This window comes from Salvia hispanica, chromosome 5 (assembly GCF_029641045.1).
Source record: "Salvia hispanica isolate PSC_SH4W2 chromosome 5, Shi_PSC_v1, whole genome shotgun sequence".
Taxonomy (NCBI): Eukaryota; Viridiplantae; Streptophyta; class Magnoliopsida; order Lamiales; family Lamiaceae; genus Salvia; species Salvia hispanica.
The window spans coordinates 30,821,251-30,841,106 of record NC_142696.1 but is presented as its reverse complement, the minus strand read 5'-3'; positions in this window follow the sequence as shown (position 1 = coordinate 30,841,106).

Genomic DNA, 19,856 nt, shown 5'->3' with positions numbered 1-19,856 from the left:
AATTTTTTTATCTACAATAAGGTTGTGAGGGGCGAGGTATACTATTGAATTTTCAGTTTACATTTCTCCCAAAGATCCAATCTTCATCTCCGTTATTGTCACAATTGTCCTAGATCTAGAGTGAAATCGATTAATTTTCCTAGAAAGAGAATGGGCTCTCCAAGCAAGATTTTTTGGCGAAGGAGGTTATTCATGCCTGGTATATGGATGACAGTGATGAAGGCTATGTTGGTTTTCGCAACGTAATAAACAAAAATCTATTTAGTTTGATTGATTGATTTGCATCTAAACATGTTTTTCATATTGTAAACTTGGGATCATGTTCAAACAAGTATATAATCATAAATCAATTTGAATATATGCAATTAAATTAATAAGATTTATCGTATGAATTCAAGTAATTGAATTTGAACTCCTTCTTCAATCGATCTCTATCACGGATCTTCTGATCTGTTCCATATAACTCGGAATTGACCTTTGTGTAGCTTGTCAAATCCTCAAAAGCTGGAGAAGAATTGAAGACAGAAAAATGGAACCCTAATTTTGAATATGTCGATATTTTTCTCTCTCTCTATCAAAATGCAGAGATTGAAAATTCTGATTAAAATTACGTCCGTCTTCTCTTCTTCTCCCTTTTTTATTAAGTTAATTATTTTGGGCCAGACTGAGGATCTGTAGAGGATTGGATTGGACCATAGTTCAGGCTTTCACTAATTAAATTAAAACTAATTTAATTCAAGCCAGACTTAAATATTATTATCATCCACTATAGATATCTAAACCGAAATTACGAGTATTCCGGGACTTCCTCTTTAATTAAATCATTTCTCGTGTTTCAGACCTAAATATTCATTAATTAATATCAAGTCTATTATCTCACTTTTATTAATTAATTTCTTTTTCCAAGAGTGGTCTAGTTTAGAAATATTATTTATTATTCATGGAATAAATTCCAACTGGTCAGTTTTCTGAATAATAAAACTTTTTTTCTAAACACCTCTTGAGGATATTATCATATTGGTCTCTCCCTGCACACGATTCATTGCAATAACAATACTAGAACCACTTAGACATTAATGATCATTACCCAATCTATCAGGGTTCTTGGGCAACGAAATACCCTCACCATTTGATAAGTTAAAGTAGTTTCAATTAATATCGTATGTTTAATGTTATGTCAACAATGATTAAGAAATGACAATCACTGAGACCCCGTCTTTTAGTAAATAGCCAAGAAAGACTTATATCACTGTTTGATCCTTTCAGTGTTATACCACACCGACATCGTTCATTTCCTTAGGTAAGGAAATTTCGGGACTGACGTCGCAACCTTTCGCGACAGGTGGTCAAAGTCTATCTAGGTTGTGAAACAATTTTCCTTCTGAAAGAACCGACAAGTTACCTACTGTGAACGCCGCTCACAACTCGTCTACTATGCAGAAGACTTAGACTCATTTTGCTTCTTATGTATTTAAATGTTAAACTAAAACATCTCATAAATGCAAAAAACACATTATAACAAAATATTCTTTCTTATTAAATGGTAAAAATGGATAAAAGAGTTATTACACATACAAGCATTCGAAAGATGCTTACTAAACTCTAACAGGCTAGGATTTCTCATAAAATTCATATGAATTTATCCTTTACGAAACTTGAGAAACTAGGAGTGCAATGCTTAGTTGGTGACTCAATGTTATTCTTGCGTCCCATAATAGATGTCACACTTTCCTTTTTATTTTGTCCTATAAAAGATATCACATTTCTTTTTTTTGGAAAAAGCTACCTCTAATTAATATAAATATACTATTTTCTCTTTCTACCTAACACACTAAAAAACATCTGCTAAAATCTCGTGTCATTTTGTGAAGATCAATGGATATTTTCATATGAATTTTTATGAAGTTGTAAAAGTGGTAAGTGTGCCACCTAAAAGCTGTAAAATTATAAAGAAAAAACTAAGAACATTTTTTTTATGTGAAGATCCAGTATTATGTTGCTGGAAGTAGTTATTATGATATGTGAGATAGGTATGGAGATTAGATGATTATTCTTTTAGTTGGAATTGCAGTTTCATGTTCCAAACACAAGAATCATAATCTTAGTATTCATATTTCCGGTAATCATATTCTAGAAATCATAACTACTAAAAATCATGATTCCAATTATCATATTCCTAGAAATCATATTCTTTGAAATCAAATTTAAAAACTGTACTTTCCTGTCAAACAAACATGATTTTAAAGTAAGGTGGAAAATGTCAAATTTAGAAACCGACCCACTGGAGCAGGCCAACAATCTGTTGACCAAAAGTCAATGACCGTTGAGCCAGAAAACTGTCGACAAAGACGCCCATCGGCCCGCTTCGAAATGCACATAACCGATGACTCACGCCTAACGGTCCGACGAGAGTCTGCCAGCAGTCACCAAGATTCATGCCGAGAGACAGAGAGTTTTCAGTGGTCCGCTAACATCAGCGGCGGATCCAGAAATTTTATATTGGGGGTGCGATAAATAATTATATTGACTTGAAAATATATAATCCAATTGAATTTTTTCTTTTATTATCTCAAATTTTCTATTAAGTCATTTCATTAAATAAAAAATATATATTTTTAGTGTTAAAAAATTTCACTATTAAATGGAATTCTTAGATATTTATACAATAAAGAATTTATTTTAGTTTATAGAAAATTGAAAATAATTAAACTAAAAATAAAACGCATAACATTTTCTATATAATCTAAAATATGAGCATAATAGAAATCATAAATAATAAATATTATATTCAACCATATATGCTTTATTATGTACTGTATGAAGTAAAGAAGAAAACAATAATAAATAATTACATTTAATCAAACATTATTAGAAATATAAGTATAAATAGACAGAAATGAAATATAGCCAAAAAAATTCACTTTGGAGGATTCAATCCGAGGTCAATGCTTGGAAAGATGATGCTCTTACTACTAGGCTACTTCCATATATTGGGGTACAATTGTAACGACCCGCTAAGACGTACGACTAGAAATAATAATATTAGCTAATTGTATATATATATATATATATATATATATATATATATATATATATATATATATATTTGCTTATTACTTTTTGTGTGATTACATTCGACTTACGATAGATTGTCATCGTTGTTTGTTTTCAACATTAGGCAAATAAATAAAGCACATAAATATATATATATAGAGGAGTGATCAAGGTCTAACTAATTTTAAGTGTATAACTAGAGAATAAATCTCAACCATACAATATGCCAATCCAAAGGCTAAAAATAAAGGCAACAAACCTTTCATATTTAATTAACAAAAAGAATAAGAGCATTATTGGAAACCAAATTTTATGGTGGAATCATTCAATCTCACCCAGAATTGCTCACGCAAAATCAAACTTGGCGACACCCTTCTCCGCTCCGCCACCGCTCGCAGCACCGGCAGACCTCCATGCCCGTGCCTTCGCCTCCTCCTGCTCCTCTTCCGCCTCCTGCGACTTCATATCCCTCTCATCCATCACCGCCAGCCACTAAGAGGTCTCCGACGCCGTCGATCTGGAGCAGCGTCGTAACAACAGTAGAACTCCTCTCTTCCTCGAGAAATTCCATCGCGTCAACAAGACGTAGCAAGACTCATGCTGATTTGTTGCAATCTTCATCGTTTACGCTTACGCTCATTAATCTTCATTGCACTTGTGGATTTCGCAACCTACTATATATGTATATCATCTCAAAAGATAATTTCTCCATCGTCAATTGTCGATTTCAGGATCTACTAATTCAATATTTCATCACAAGAGTTGAATTCACCATCTCATGAATTGAATTATCAGATGATCGAAGATGGTTCACTTTAAGATAGAAATAGTTCACTGTACTTCACTAAAATATCAAACATCATATTTAATTCAATATAACATTTCACTATAAATATTATATGCATCACTATATGCTCAATATATACTTCACAGAAATGAAAAAATATTAGACTATAAGACATGCAGAATTTACTTCACTATATGCACAACATATATCACTATATACTCATTATACATTATAAAGCATGCATAATATACTTCACTATAAGCACAATATACATACATCACTTTATATGTGTTCATTTTACTGCTTACAAGCCCAACATTATAATTGATATGCTTTATAGTGAAGTAAATATCGATTATAGTGTACTGTTTTCCATATCAGTGAAGTATATTGAGAGTACAGTGACGTATATTGTGCATGTAGTGAAGTATATTTTGCATGCTTAGAGTGAAGTATACTCTAAGCATGTAACACTTTACTCTAAACACATTTTACTTCACTGAAATTATAAAATAGTGCACTATAAGCATGCATCACAAAAACTTCACTCTAACCATGAAATACTTCACTCTATGCACGTTTTACTTCACTGAAATGAAAAAACAGTGCTCTATAAGCATGGATCACAAACACTTTACTCTAAGCACGTGTTTACTTCACTGAGATGAAAAAACAGTGCACTATAAGCATGCATCACAAACACTTCACTCTAATCATGAAATACTTCACTCTAAGCACGTTGTACTTCACTAAAATGAAAAAACAGAGCGCTATAAGCATGCATCACAAACACTTCACTCTAACCATGAAATACTTCACTCTAAGTATGTTTTACTTCTCTAAAATGAAAACAGAGCAATATAAGCATGGATCATAAACATAGCAATATATGTGTTTGTTTCACTGCTTACAAGTCTTTAGTTCACTTATTACATGTTTTGGTTCATTTATAGTGAATATATACTTACCGTGAAGTTGAAATACTATACATTGTAGTAACTCTAATGTAGAGTGATGTAAAACTACTTTATAGTTACAAACACGATCCTTAAAAAAATTTTGGTAAACATTTGAATATGCTCTATAGGAAAGTAAATATGCTTTATAGTGAAGTAAATATTGATTATAGTGAATTGTTTTCCATATCATTGAAGTATATTGAGCGTGCAATGATGTACATTGTGGTATATAATGAAGTATATTATGCATATAGTGAAGTAAATATGTGCAACAGTGAAGTAAATAGTGAACAAGATATTAAAAGTAAAATAAGAACTGGCTATTGAATTTAAATGAAGTTTTCTACAATAGTCCATGAACACTTGAAGTTTACAATCATTTTTTTCCACATCTATGTCCATGTTTTTCCCACATTCTTCATAATGCTTTGATGTTGTTGCCAAGTTCTTCAATGACTCATGATTTGTTTCCGACAACATTAATGCGTTGCAATACTTTGCTCTTAGTCTTTGGAGTATTCCCTTGCTTCTTGTAGATAATCCACGTTTCCAATCTTGTTCCCACCTACCATAATAACATTCCATATGTCTCATCAAAAAATTTCCATAATCTTCTACATTTGATTTTGTTTTCCAAGGCATTTTTAGCCTCTTTATGTTCACATCCTTTATTGATTTGCATTGCATGTGATAACCCATTTTTGACAAATAATGACAAAAATACATTTTCTGCAATACATTATCATGAATATCTGAGGTAGTTCACTGTAAAGGGTACTCTAGTTCAATGTAAACCTAATAACATGCATAAACACTTCACTCTAACCATGAAATACTTCACTTTAAGCACATATTACTTCACTGAGATGAAAAAACGGATCACTAATAATATGCATCACAAACACTTAACTCTAACCATGATATACTTCACTCTAAGCACATTTTACTTCACTAAATTGATAAAAAAGATCACTAATAACATGCATCACAAAAACTTCACTCGATACATAAAATACTTCACTCTAAGCATGTTTTACTTCACATAAATGAAAAAACAGTGCACTATAAGCATGGATCACAAACACTTCACTTTAACCATGGAATACTTCACTTTAAGCACATTTTACTTCACTGAGTTGAAAAAACAAATCACTAATAATATGCATCACAAACACTTCACTCTAACCATGAAATACTTCACTCTAAGCACATTTTACATCACTGAGATGAAAAAACAGATCACTAATAACATGGATCACAACCACTTCACTCTAACCATGAAATACTTCACTTTAAGCACATTTTACTTCACTGAGTTGAAAAAACAGATCACTAATAACATGCATCACAAACACTTCACTCTAAGCATGAAATACTTCACTCTAAGCATGACTCTAACCATGTAATACTTCACTTTAAGCACATTTTACTTCACTCAGATGAAAAAACAGATCACTAATAACATGGATAACAAACACTTCACTCTAACCATGAAACACTTCACTCTAAGCACTTTTTACTTCACTGAGATGAAAAAACATATCACTAATAACATGCATCACAAACACTTCACTCTAACCATGGAATACTTCACTCTAAGCACATTTTACTTCACTGAAATGGAAAAACAGTGCACTATAAGCATGGATCACAAACACTTCATTCTAACACTGGAATACTTCACTGTAAGCATGTTTTACCTCACCGAAATGGAAAAACAAAGCACTACAAGTATAGATGACAGACACTTCACTCTAACACTGGAATACTTCACTCTAAGGATGTTTTACTTCACTGAAATGGAAAAACAAAGCACTACAAGCATAGATGACAAACACTTTACTCTAACACTGGAATACTTCACTGTAAGCATGTTTTACTTCACTGAAATGGAAAAACAAAGCACTACAAGCATAGATGACAGACACTTCATTCTAACACTGGAATACTTCACTCTAAGCATGTTTTACTTCACTAAAATGGAAAAACAAAGCACTACAAGCATAGATGACAGACACTTCACTCTAACACTGTAATACTTCACTCTAACCATGTTTTACTTCACTGAAATGGAAAAACAAAGCACTACAAGCATAGATGACAGACACTTCACTCTAACACTGGAATACTTCACTAAATGAAAAACAGAGCAGGTAGTTGTTACTCATGATCGGAGTCTACGGTTGTTGTTTTTCTTTTCTGTCGATCAAAACCTACACAAAAACATAGAAGTAGTTAACTCTATTAATTAACTGTAAGCAGATGTTCTTATGTTCAATTTGGATTCCATAATAAACTATTGCAGATCTCACTTATTAAAAACTGTCGATGTTTAAATTTGCAGAATTCTCAAAACTAACTTTTATTCTAAAACTAAATCTAAATCAGAATGAGAAATCTAAATCAGAAACTAGTAGAACAACTTACATTTTGGAAAATCTTTCTGATTTGAATTCATTGTTCGACGATGGATGGAGGCGACGACGATTGCAGCGACGGGAAGACAGCGACGATGGATGGAGACGACTGCGATTGCAGCGACAGGAAGACGGCGACGAAATTTCGAGAATAGGTGAAGAAGGAGAAGACGGGAAGAGGAGTGATGGCGGGATAGATTGAATTCCGTAACGAGAAATTATTTCAATTGTTAACCCTAATTTTATTTGTGAAATGTCCATTATAACCCCGCCTTTTATAGTGAAGTAAATCTGTGATAGAGTGAACTGATTTCTCCTTCAAATTCGAAAATCACATGTGTTAAAACTAGCCCTTGATTTTCTTGATCTTGTGGCTATGATTTGTTCTCTAGTTATGTACTTTATGTGCACTTGCCTTATATCACTACTCTCTCTCTATATATATATATATATAAATATAATAAGTATAAACCAATGAATGAGATTCCGAAACCAAAATTTATAATGTCCGGTTCATCTAGCAAAGGTCCAACAAATATCTAATTTATACATCGAATGTTCCAAGAATGCGGGTGCATCATCGAGAAAAGCCACGAGTTTGAACCGGGATTCTCCTACACCAAATTAAACGATAAATATACAAATAATAATATGTTAAACCACTCCATATAAGCTTGTCGTAGCTGAAACACCTCATCCCTATACAAGTAATGATTACATGCTCAGAAGCAATTAATGAGCAGCAGAAGTAAATCGACGGCCCACATATCATCTCCTTTTCTTTTCTTAAAATTCCTCTATAGGATTCAAACATGACGTGATCACCTCTGCAAAAAGAGAATATTTGATTGTCAGGAAATACAGTAGCAATTAATGCCTCCCACTTGTCTAGCAAGTGGCTTTGGCAGCACATATAAAAAGCAACATCCCTTTACATCATAACACTTTTAGAATAACTCACTTAGTTTCATATACAAGAAGTCAAGAGTAGTAAAGGGAAGATTTCAGACAAGGAAAAGCTACGTACAAAGATAGATCAATTTAGTAAGCTTCTAACTCTTTCTTTGTCAGCAACTTTCATTATCATCACCTACTCAACAACAAAAACACTAACAATATATATATATATAGAGAGTTGTAATCAATGTCGAACCCTTCTTAGAACAAATCTGGGCCATAAGATCTAGTTTTTTGATGAGATATGTTGCTGTGTAAATTTTTTTCGCTCTTCATTACAAGCCAATTTTACTTCATTGTATAGGTTTATTACTTCATTCTGTACGTAATGCATTGAAACTACAACATGTTTTTACTTGCTTCAAGTAGGTTTTGAAATGATTCAACATATGCTTCGTTCGAATTCATTGACATGAGTTTTTACTTTATTCACATTAAAAAATGCAATTTATTCAAGTGAATTTATTACTTCATTCAGAAACGTTATTACTTCATTAGATAAGGTTTTTACTTCATTCCAGTAGGACTTCAAATGCTTCTACACATACTTCATTCATATAATTTATTATATTATTCCATGTGTTTATTACACCATATCAGCGTCGTAGCGGTGGTGATAGATATTGTAGAGAGAAAGAACGGCACGCGACGGCGAAACTGCATTTACGTACTAGAATGAAGTAATAATCCTATTATAATGAAGTAAAAACCTACCGGAATGAAGTAATATATTCTGGAATGAAGTTAAATATTCGTAACGTATTAGTATGACTTATTTACCTTCGGATGAATAATAAAAGACTGGTGATGAAGGAGAAAATAATTTATAAATTTTTGAATCTCATCCATAAAAAACTAGATCTAAAAACCCTAATTTGGTATGGTTCGGTGGTTCGGTCTTTAAAAGTGGGTTTGTGGATAATGGGACTCTATATATATATATATATATATATATATATATATATATATATATATACTCATACTACAAGGAAATCAAGAAGAAGACACTCTCTGCAGGAGTAAAAGCCCACCCAGTACTTTTCAAGGTACAAACTCAATAAAGACTCTCTTGTAGTTTTACTCAGTTATTTACATCACACATAGCATGTAGTAATAGAATTTAACAAAAGAGTATGAAGCTTCTATGGTCCAACGAGACATCAATGACCTTAGAACTCCTTTTTTTTCTTAGCCCACGTCTATCATGCATACATCTTGGAAATCTAGAATTTTGCCTAAGTGCCACAACAATACCAAGTAGAGCAATATCAATTAAGAGAAGTAGACATGATCCATCTGGAACTTCACAACATCTAAGATTCACCAAAATTTAGTAAACACAACCCCTAAAACCCTACCACCGAAATTAACTAGAAAGAGAAAAGAAGAAACTGACCTTAGGAGTTGAATCTGCTGAAATCCCGGCGACGACCCGAACCCCCCTGGAAGCATCACTAATTCCACTCTTTTCACCCTGGAATTTTTTAAAATTTCAAAGCTTTGTCACCAAATAAAATAAAATAAAATAAAATAAAAATGAAATCTTGAGAACTAATAAAAGTAATTAGGGGAAACAAGTAATTGGGTCACCCTTTTTTTTCGGAAATCAGCAGCAAATCTGGAAAGGGGTCGTCGCTGGCAGTGCATGCCGGCGATGACGGTGGGGAAACGGAGTGGAGAGTGAGAGGAAATTCGAGAGAGAGATGAGGAAGGAGGGGGAGACGCCGTCGGTGTCGGCGGCGGTGCGATGGTGGCGCCGGAGAGGTGACGGCGGACGGCGGCGACAGCGGCAGTAACAATGGGGAAGAGAGAGAGAGTGTGTTCTTTTCTTAGGTGAATGAGGGAGATGATGATGTGTAATGTATTATGAATGTGGGTTTCTGTAATTGAGCTCCTAATTTAATTAATTGGACCATACAAATCTAAAATTTGAGCCCAACTGCTTGTAAATGAGTGATGCTGCAGAAAGTAATTAGGAATGACCAAAGTTAGGATTTAATTAATTTTAAGCCTAAAATAAAATGGTTAAGAAAGGTAGAATATTTAATTGCTTGTTATGATGTTGCGTAAAATTTTGTAGCGACTTATGGAGTATCACCATAATCGGAGCCGAATTTTGCAAAAGAAATAATAATAAGTAACGTGAGTGTTAGGAAACACTTAAAGGAATAATAATACTGATAATTATATATACATAATAGTAATTAAAATAAGATAATGATAATAGTAATACTAACAAGGATTTAGTTCGATATTCTCTATTAGATAAATTTTAGTTAAAACTAAATTAGTACTTTTCTATTGTGTTGTTTCCGAAAGGTTATCTCCGCAAGTAAGGTCGGAGTGAGAATCTCAAGTAAGGAAACTAAACGATCAAGGTGAGCTTTCTTATACTAAAAATATAAATTATATTTTGTGAAAACTCGAACACATGTTGGTGATTTTAATGATGTTGTCTTGCCATAAATGTTTTGTGTATGATGTCTATTTGTTGGCTAAGGCCAAGTGAATTATGAATGATGATATATAAGTCGAATTCGGGTCCTAGTGAGGGTACACGGGATACCTCTGACCGTGAACGGACGGCAGAGAAGGTGACCGTGGAAGGTGGCCACCTTCCCGACATAAGGATACCTCTGTCATGTTGGGCAGGGAAGGTGACCGTATGAGAACACAATCTCAGCGGCACAAGATGATTAGATATGGCTAAGTACAGGAAAAAGGGCCCAATGTGAACATTTTTAGTAAGCTCAGGTCTTTTCAATAAAACCCCTGAGTGTTACTGTGATAATGGCTTGACAATATTTTTAAATGTATATATGTATTTTTCGGCAATGTGTTCACTGAGTACCTTCGTACTCAGCCCTGCATATATTTCTAAATGTGCAGGTTGATCGTGGAGGGGTGAATCAAGTGTTGTGGAGGGCAGGCTAGTAGCTATATAAGAATAAAACTCTCGGAGGTCCATGTCTCCACACATGAACCGCGTTCTTTTGCTTCCGCTGTGCCGTTAATAAGGCCTCGCTTATTTCTTTTAAACTTCTAAACTCTGATAAGTCGAACTTGTAAGAACAATCTCTCGAGTCCCCTTGATCGAGTACATTTTGTTATAAGTAATTTCCTTTATTATTATAATTTGTGTGTCTCCTTATGTCTTGACCTTAATTTCCCCTAATTTCTATCCCCGCTTCTTATAATCCCTCCTTAGTCGCGATAAACTAGGTTATGCCATCCTTAGCTAACTGCGACCGTGACAACAATGGTACCCCCTATTGTTAATTGAATCCGCCAGTGGCTGACATCAACTCATCGGTTCGTTGAGATAGAATGATGACCCAACTTTATCATAATTCATACCATTATTTACCTTTTGAGGCCATAAATTGTTACCAAACCAGCCCACGAGCCTCTAAGTCTGTAAATACTCCTCACCATTCATTATCAAAAGGCATTCAACCGCTTCACAACCTTAGTCCAATTCATAGTTCTAAATCCTCCATTTTCTTACATATAATACACCTTCATCCACCTTCCATCTGGAAGCTACGATCCGGGCAAGGGAAATGCAGACTTCAAGATTTAACCTTGGGTTTTATCCATTTCTTCCATGTCTAGAACTTTAATTTACTGTTTTTACTACTTGACTTTAAGTAGATGACTGTAAGTATTCTAGAAATTTGAAAATAATTTATGTTAATTTAATTCAATTTTTATCACCCCAAGACTTTAATTACTTTGTTTGATTCAATTGGATTTCATACTTCGGGTTACTTGACAAACAACATATTTAATGGTATGTGGAAGAATCAACGGAGGATCCATGCACTAGATCGTAATAGATGACATTATAGTCAATTTTCCTAAAAGGGTAAACTTAAGAGTTAAGCCTTTTTAAGGGTATTAGAAAATATTTGGAGTTACTTGTTTTGTATTGACAACCTTAAATCTAAGTAATATACTTTATATATATATATATATAGTCCCATTATCCACAAATCCACTCTTAAAGACAGAACCACCGAACCCTACCAAATTAGGGCTTTTAGATCTAGTTTTTTGTGGATAAGATACAGAAATTTATAAATTATTTTCGCCTTCATCACAAGCCTATTTTAATTCATTTGAAGGTAAATAAGTCATACTAACATGTTACGAATATTTAACTTCGTTCCAGAATATATTACTTCATTCTAGTAGGTTTTTACTTCATTCTAGTAGGTTTTTACTTCATTCCAGTACGTAAATGTGGTTTCGCCGTCGCGTGCCGTTCTTTCTCTCTACAATATCTATCACCAATGCCATGGCGCTAATATGGTTTCATAAACACATGGAATAATGTAATAAATTATTGGAATGAAGTATGTGTAGAAGTATTTGAAGTCCTACGGGAATGAAGTAAAAATCTTATCCAATGAAGTAATAACGTTTCTGAATGAAGTAATAAACTCACTTGAATAAATTGCATTTTTAAATGTTAATCAAGCAAAAGCCCATGTCAATGAATTTGGATAAAGCATATGTTGAATCATTTCAAAACCTATTGGAAGCAAGTAAAAACATGTTGTAGTTTCAAGGTATTACGTACAGAATGAAGTAATAAACCTATATAATGAAGTAAAATGGGCTTGTAATGAAGCCGAAAAAATTTTCACAGCAGCACATCTCATAAAAAAACTAGATCTAATGGCCCAGATTTGGTCTCTAGTTCGGTCTTTAAAATTGGTTCGGCATTGATCACAACTATATATATATATATATATTATATAGGGGAGCATTAAACTCCTATTGCCCCCTTAGAGTTAAGTTCCAACACAATCTCATCCATTAGATTTAAATGGTGGACGGTCCAGATGTTGATTTAATATCTCAGTCCGTGTTGCATTATTTATTCAATTTGGTGCATTATAAGGGTAATACTGTAAAAAGACATTAAATTACACACGATTCAAAACGACAGGTGCGATAATTAAGCGAGATTTCGGTTGACCTTTTGTCTTCTCACTTTCTCTACCTCCAAACCTCTCACTCCACGATCAAAATCTCTCTCTACCAATTCCCCCCATTTTCAAAACCCTAGCCGCCGTTCCCCCCATTCTCCTCATTCACAAACCGCGTCGATCACCGTTTAAACACCCTCCGGTCGACGGTTCTAAGTTGAAGTGTGTGTAACTACGCGAGTGACAAGCATCATCGATTCCACAATAGATTAGAGTTTCCAAAGCTTGGATTTTTTGTAAGATTCCCATCTAATCCTCGATTTTCGCCGTTAAAACACCATCTACTCGACGATTCACGGTGTTCTCCAAAACAATTTCACTGTTTTCACAAAAGCTTGGTCGATGTATCAGTAAATCATGAAGTTTTTCTTATTTCTTACGGTTCTGTCATAATTGAAGGGTGAATTTAATTATTATCGTGGACATATGTGTTGGGGCAGTTTGTTGACGAACTGCAATGGTTTTTTTTTTGTTTTTCTGCCAGAACACCACCGTTCTAAAATTGTGTACTGGAAATCGTAACCAATTTGAAATTTTGTTCGTCTAACAACAGATCCACAATGACAAAAAGAGGACGGCCATTCAAATCCCAACCCACCCAGGCTGCAGGTGTGTAGTAGATTACATTTGGCTTTGTAATTCATGGTGTGAGGGCGTGCATTATGGTTTATTTGAGCTTTGCATAATTGGGATGCATTTGTACTTACATTACTTGTAGCATTATATGCCGGTTGATATACATTATATGCCAATTGACATAATTGGTGTAACAAATGCATTATACAGATCATCTCGTACATTATTGAACTTATCTGCTGCATCATTTAGGTTTCCTTAAATTGTTGTGGATTTATTTTATGCTACATTATATGGACTTGTTTGATACATCTTTAAAGTTTTTTCTAGAATCATCAAATTCAACATGGCTTTATTAGCTTCCTGCTATCCATTATTTTTTTAGTGGTATCCTTTTAATTAGATTTTCTGTGCATTATATGACTGTCTGTCCTTCATGTTGTCCCTCACTGATATGCACAGACACCTTTTTAAAATTGATCTGTGCATTATATGGGTGTATGTGTGCATTATGTAATATACATTATGCAATACATTACAAGCATGAGATACATTATTGATGCAACGAATTTAACTCCTTGCTTATTCGGTAGCAGCGAAGCAGCCAAGGGTGGACTTCGAGGAAGCTGTTGACGATGTCATTCCTATAGCTATAGCACAAAAATTCCGGCAGAGATTGGTCGAATATTGTAACCAAATATTCATAATGTAGGATAAGGGAAGACTAATGTACAGATTTGATATAATTATGTAACCAAATCTTCATAATGAAGGATAAGGGAATAATAATGTACAAGTTTCATATAATAATGTAGGTGAAACTAATTGAATGTTGATAATGTAATGTAATTGTTTAATAATGTAATGTAATGGATTAATAATGCATAAGGTGTACCATGTACTGAACCAAAAGATTCGAATCGTAGTATAAGGGAATAATAATGTGCATAATTGATAGAATAATGTAGTTTCAACTACATGAGTGTTTATTAAAGTGACTCTATAATAACTGAAGTGTAATGGCAAACAGTTAATATGTGGTTTTAGTTGGTAATAATGTACTATAAGTGACTAATAATGCACTAGGTGTTAAAACCTTTCATAATTGCAGTGTTCGAAACTGATCTGAAACCCAAGCTCATGGAATGTAAAGAATAATAAAGACAATGGGAAAAGCAAAATGTATAACGCAGTTTGCAAAAATAAATCAACATTTCCTCTTTCCCTTCCGCAGCTCTTTATCGTTCCCCATCTCTTTAAGCATTCGAGAGTCATGATACCCATCTCGTCGCAAGCCTTACAACGTCGAAGGGGCCTAGTATCCTCCTTTATAGTCTTTTCTCTCTTCGAAATCAGACGGCTAGCTGAGCTGCTAGCGTGGCCATTCGTCTTTACAACATCCGGAGGATGGACCTGTACGACTTCAGGCCTTTCCATTCCATAAAATCCAACAGTCCGGGCATATACATCGTAGAAAGCGAAAGCAAAATCTAGCGATTGGAACTTCAGACCGACTACCGGCTTCAACTCCGGAGAACATTCAGGTACAACGAACACTGCATAAAATCATAGCAAAACCATATAAGGAAACATATACATTACAATACAAAAAATCGTACATTACTAATCAGATAAAATACATTATGCAAAGATATTTGTACATTATATTCATCAGAATACTAAACTCTAGCCGAGATGAGAACTAAACCCTATGGGAATGGGTAAAACTCGTCAAGTTTGAGGGAAGATGTGTTACTTACTCCATACTACACCCTAGCCCCAACGATTGATAAACCCCAGGGGGGAGGATTTAAATTGCGCAAAAAACTCAAACACTACCAATGTTACCGTATAAAATAACAACAAAAACTGCTGAAATATATACATTACAGTACATACATCGACCATTATTGATTTGATAAATTACATTACAAACAGATATTTGTGCATTGTGTTTGGCAGAAAAAACTACACCACATAGGTTACATGAAAATTCGAGATGAGAACTAAACCCTATAGGAATGGGTAAAACTCATCAACTTTGACGGAAGATGTGTTACTTACTACATACTGCACCCTAGCCCCAACGATTGATAAACCCTAGGGGACAGGATTTAAATTGTGCAAAAAACTCAAACACTACCAATGTTACCTTAAAAAATGACAACAAAAACTACTCTGAAACATATACATTACAGTACATACATCGACCATTATTGATTCGATAAATTACATTACAAATAGATATTTGTGCATTATGTTTGGCAGAAAAAACTATAAACCGTACGGGAATAAATAAAACTACCGCCAGGGATTGCAAAAGAGTAAGATGAAAGAGCCAGATTTTTTAAAGATTACAACAACGTTTGATAATCAAAATATGAACAAATTAAATTACCTTCTTCCATTGTTGGAGAACAAGAACAAAATTCACAAATGGTCCAACTTTTTCGATTCTTGTAATTCAATAATCTCTACAACATAACGATGCATTCCCGACTCGAATCTTCAAGAGAGGTATCAGAGGTTTTTGTCAACGGAGAAGAAAAGATTTCAGTTTTGAGAGAGAAACATTTAGTCTAATTCAATGACAAAAACCGTTATGATGAATTGATCGAGAAAATCAAGCAAGTTTCCATAACTAACTCCATTGTGAATTCCTAAAAGGCCCTGCTCGAATTTTTTTAGCAGTTTAATTAATTCCATGTGGCATTATTTTGGGCCATAAGATCTTGATATTGAACAGCCGAGATTCAGTTGAACAATTGAACAAAACATATAAAAAGGATATGAATACATCCATATATATATATATATATATATATATATATATATATATAGGGGAGCATTAAACTACTTTCACCCCTTTAGATACTATTTCCTTTTAAATATCATCCATTGGATGAAAGCAATGGAGGGTCCAGATTAAAAAATCGAATTTAATCCCGTCCTGCATTATTGGTCTAATTTCGTGCATTACCAGGGTATAATAGTAAACATAAACTGTCTGGAAACGGAAGGTCCGATAATTAAGCGGCAATTTGATAGACCTTTCACCTTCTCGCTCCTCTGTCATTCCATCCATCACACCACGATCAAAAAACTTCCTCTCTTCTTCAACATCCGTCAAACCCTAGCCGCCGCCTTTGAAAACCCTAGGACTTCCGCGACTTCGATTGACACCGTGAAAAGGTTCGACCGGCGACGATTCCGAGTGTTGAAGATCCCGCTGTAGTTCGTGCGCGCCCTCGGTACACTGTTCATATCGGTGTTCCATCCACGGTACGCTTAAAAAGTTCCAATTTTTAGCGCGATTTCTTAGATAAAATGTGAAATTGTGAGTATTAGATGTTGGGTTATGCAAAATTGGAAGTTTATTGTTGATTTGTTAGTGGTATGTGTTCTGACAGTAAGTTTTGGGGATGAAATCGACATGAAATTGGTGATCTTGTTTTTAATCCACGACTCCGAAACTAAGGTGTTAATTTTGTTGGGTCTGCAGACTAATTTGGTGTGGTTTCTGTGGTTTCTGCATTAATTAGATATTTATCTGCATTATTCGGTTGGATACCAACATTATTGATGTTGGTTGCAAATCTTTAAGCATTATTCAATGCATAATTTGAATTATTTGTTTGGATTTCATCATTATTGTTCTTTATTGCTGCTAGAAAAAAGTTTCATGCATTATTTAATAGTCTTGGTGCATTCTTTTGATGTTTTTTGGCATTACAACTGTATTCCATAGCTAATTTAATGTTTGTAGAAATTGTAAACGTATTTTTGAGATTTTGTAGAGCATTTTCTGCATTATTGTACTGGTCATTAACATTATTATAAAGTCCGCTATGTATATTAGTCAGTTATTATTATGCATTAATGTAAATTGTTTACTTATTCGTTTTTGCAGCGACCAAACATCCAAGATTGGCTACAGATGAGGCTGTGGACGATGTTCTGCCTCTAGCAATTGCCCACAAATTTAGGGAGAGACTTAGGGAACAACAGACAGTAGAGGCTAGTACATCTAATGAAGATGGGGAAAAGAGGAAGGCACGAGGGAAAAAGGTTGACCACCTATACAGGGAATGCACGATGGACATTGAATTTGTGGGTTCGAATGCTTTGGATATCTTAGAATGTTTTGGATTTCTTGGTACTAAATATTTTGGATACTCCTGAACTAGGTGTTTTTAGAAAGTTTTGGATATGTAGGTATAAAATGTTTGCTTCACAAAACTGGTAATTGCTTCAGATAACTTAATAATTATAAATTATTGCCTAATAATGTACAATATACAGGGAATAATGTATAGAAAACCATAGAACAAATTAATGTTATACATTGTGCACACTAAAATGCATATAACTAAACAAATAATGTAAAAAAATTAATTTATAATGCACGATTTTACCACCGGATTTTTACCGAAGAACTAACGTTGAAAGATGAAAGAGAAGAAAGAACGATGAAAGAGAAAAAAAAATCTGGGAGAAGAAGAAAAAAACCGATGCAATATTTGGTGAGGAGAAAATTATGGACTTTCCATAACCACCAATATTGTCATTCCCTAAAAAGCCCTTTTCCATATTTTTAATTAATAAAAAATGTATAATCAGGCCTTAATTTCGGCCATTAGATGTTAAGAATGAATGGTTGAGATTAAAAAGGAAAGAGCATATAAAATAGGAAAAGCATATGAATACACCTCTCTCTCTCTCTCTCTATATATATATATATAGGGACGTGTTCAGATCAATAAGTGAAATTCTGTCAAAAATTAAAACAAATCTCAGTCATTGGATCTTGTAATGTAACCGTTAGATTATTGCCACGTGTCATCTAGTAATGTAGATTACTAGTCAAATAATGTAACTTAGCTAATAATGTACTATTTTAGTACAATAATGTAGCATTTTAGTCTAATAATGATAATGTAGCATTTTGAGCTAATAATGTAACTTATCACATCCATCCAATCTCAGGATCCAAGGGTTGAGATTTGTTTTGATTTTTAACAGAATTTCACTTATTGACCATAATGCGCCCCTATATATATATATATATATATATATATAGAGAGAGAGAGAGAGAGTTGTGATCAATGTCGAACCAATTTTAAAGACCGAACTAGAGACCAAATCTGGGCCATTAGATCTAGTTTTTTTGATGAGATGTGCTGCTGTGAAAATTTTTTGTGCTTCATTACTAGCCCATTTTACTTCATTATATAGGTTTATTACTTCATTATGTACGTAATACCTTGAAACTACAACATGTTTTTACTTGCTTCCAATAGATTTTGAAATGATTCAACATATGCTTCATTCAAATTCATTGACGTGGGTTTTTGCTTGATTAACATTTAAAAATGCAATTTATTCAAGTGAGTTTATTACTTCATTTAGAAACGTTATTACTTCATTAGATAAGATTTTTACTTCATTCCCGTAGGACTTCAAATGCTTCTACACATACTTCATTCCAATAATTTATTACATTATTCCATGTGTTTATTAAACCATATTAGCGTCATGGCGTTGGTGATAGATATTGTAGAGAGAAAGAACGGCACGCGACGGCGAAACCACATTTACGTACTGGAATGAAGTAAAAACCTACTGGAATGAAGTAAAAACCTACTAGAATGAAATAATATATTCTGGAACGAAGTTAAATCTTCGTAACATGTTAGTATGACTTATTTACCTTCGGATGAATTAAAATAGGCTCGTGATGAAGGCGAAAATAATTTATAAATTTCTGTATCTTATCCATAAAAAACTAGATCTAAAAGCCCTAATTTGATAGGGTTCGGTGGTTCGGTCTTTAAGAGTGGATTTGTGGATAATGAGACTCTATATATATATATATATATATATATATATATATATATATATATATATATATATATTTCAGAGCTTCCAGTCTAGTCATAATTCACAAATGACTTCATTCATCTTCCATGGGAGTTCTGAAGATACGAGAATAGTTGTGTGACTCATCCTAGTTACCTTGTAGTTGTGAGATTGAATGTGTAACTGTTCATTGATACACTAAAGTTGTGAAATCAATTTCATTGGAATTCCCTTCTTCGCCTGATTTGTA